Raw genomic sequence first — 2,009 nt, 5'->3', positions numbered from 1 at the left:
TCTTGCCTGCCTTAAAATATACATTTTATTTCATGTCCCATCTCCTCCAAGAAGCCTTCCTTTCTAGCATCATTCAAGAAACTCTCTCCTTTCTATTTGTCTTATTGTCTCCAAAAATAGCTTGGCATTGAACTATATTCAGTTTTGTTGTTCAGTCGCTAAGTCCTGTCCAACTCTTTGTGACCCCACGGACTGCAGCATGCCAGGCCTCCCTGTCCTTCACTGTCTCCCGGAGTTTGCTTAAACTCATGTCCATTGAGTCAGTGATGCCATCCATCCATCTCATCCTCTGTTGCCCCATTCTCCTCCTTTCTTTTTGGAAAAAAGTATGTATCACAGTATACTAATTTATTTTTTTACATTAGAAAAATTGAAGTATAGTTGATTTACAATGTTTTGCTAATTTATACACACACATATATATATTCTTTTTTAAATATTCTTTTCCATTAAGGTTTATCACAGGATATTGAATATAGTGCCCTGTGTTATGCAGTAGGACTTGTGTTTATCCATCCTATATATAATAGCTTGCATCTGCTAATCCCAACTTCCCCTCCATCTGCCCCCCAATCCTCTCCCCCTTGGCAACCACAAGTCTGTTCTCCATGTCAGTATATCACAGTATATTTAAAATACTTTTTTTTTTTTTGAGGTAAACAATCTCAAACTTCTACTGTCTTCATAATAAAACTGTGAAGCTCAGAACGGGATCATTTGCCTCTTTCTCTTCTTATCTCCTCCCAGCTCAAAATGCTTGTACCTCTTTTTAGCCAACATTCTCTTGTAGTTGGGCTTTGTGCGTTCGAGCTGCAGCACAATCTTCTTTGTAGTTTTAGCCTTTTTCCGGAAAATCGGCTTAGTCTCGCCGCTGTAGTCACTCTGCTTCCTGGCATAATGCCGCTTTTCCTAGGCAGGCAGAGAATCCTTGCCCTTCCTGGCGTGTGTCACTTCATGCGGTTGGTGCTTGCCACACTTCTTATAGAAAGTCTGGTGGGTTTTAGAAACATTCACCATGTTTGTGAGAGCAGTGTCAGCATGGAAAGAGGCTAAAATACCAATTTTGTTTGAGTGGCAGGTGAGATCTTAATTACCCAACCAGGGAGCAAACCAGTCATCCCTCTGCATTGGAAGCACAGTCTTAACCCCGGGACCCCCAGGGAAGTCCCTAAAATACCTATTTTGAATGCAGTCTTTTCTCCCCTCCAACTCTTCCTTTCCTCAAGGTCAGAATACTTTTTGAATACTCCCCTCTCCCAGCTTAAGGAGCCTAGACGTTCTCAGTACATAAATAGATTTTAAACTGCTTGGTAAAAGCCACAGTTGGATGCACAGTAAAGGATATTCCTTTCAAAAGCAAATGTGCCCAAGGAATTTGGGTGCTATTGCTTTGTGTAGATGAAGCTTTCTGCCTGACTGTTTAAACAAAATTCTCAAGATAGTCTCAGAGCTTTGAAAAGTGAATACTTATCTTTGCATTCATTCCTAAAAATCGTGAGAAACATTTCAAATTCAAGAAAAAATGGATTATTTTGATGGAATTATCCTAGGTTCTGTATATTAAAAGATCCCCTCTGTTTATAAAATGAGTTTCAGTTCAGTTCAGTTGCTCAGTCGTGTCCGACTCTTTGCGACCCCATGAATCGCAGCACGCCAGGCCTCCCTGTCCATCACCAACTCCCGGAGTTCACCCAGACTCACGTCCATCGAGTCAGAACTGTTTAAAAATTACTTTAACCTGATTCTTTGTCCAGGTTTATGTATATGATAAACACATCACTGAATTCTGGGACTTGTTCAGGCAGAGAAAAAGTTAATGTGCACTCCACTGAGAATTCTTGTTACTTACCCTCGAGGTGACTTCCCGTCTAGAGAAGCATCACAGTTTAAGAAATTCTTTTCCAACTATTCTGCTGACTTACCCCCTTTATGAGTGTGGAAAATCAGCTCAACTGTGTAGTTCATGATTGGTCAAATTACTGGTTTACATGGTGTAACCAAAGTAAGTC

General features: G+C 40.5%; 1 pseudogene; it reads right to left on the bottom strand.

Annotated features, from left to right (window-relative positions):
• Window positions 1-702: 702 nt before the first annotated feature.
• Window positions 703-1,017, bottom strand: LOC113904875 (annotated as a pseudogene).
• Window positions 1,018-2,009: the final 992 nt, after the last annotated feature.

The sequence above is a fragment of the Bos indicus x Bos taurus genome, chromosome 15 (assembly GCF_003369695.1).
Source record: "Bos indicus x Bos taurus breed Angus x Brahman F1 hybrid chromosome 15, Bos_hybrid_MaternalHap_v2.0, whole genome shotgun sequence".
Classification (NCBI taxonomy): domain Eukaryota; kingdom Metazoa; phylum Chordata; class Mammalia; order Artiodactyla; family Bovidae; genus Bos; species Bos indicus x Bos taurus.
Note: the sequence above shows the minus strand (reverse complement) of the source record. Positions and strands in the feature narration are given on the sequence as shown.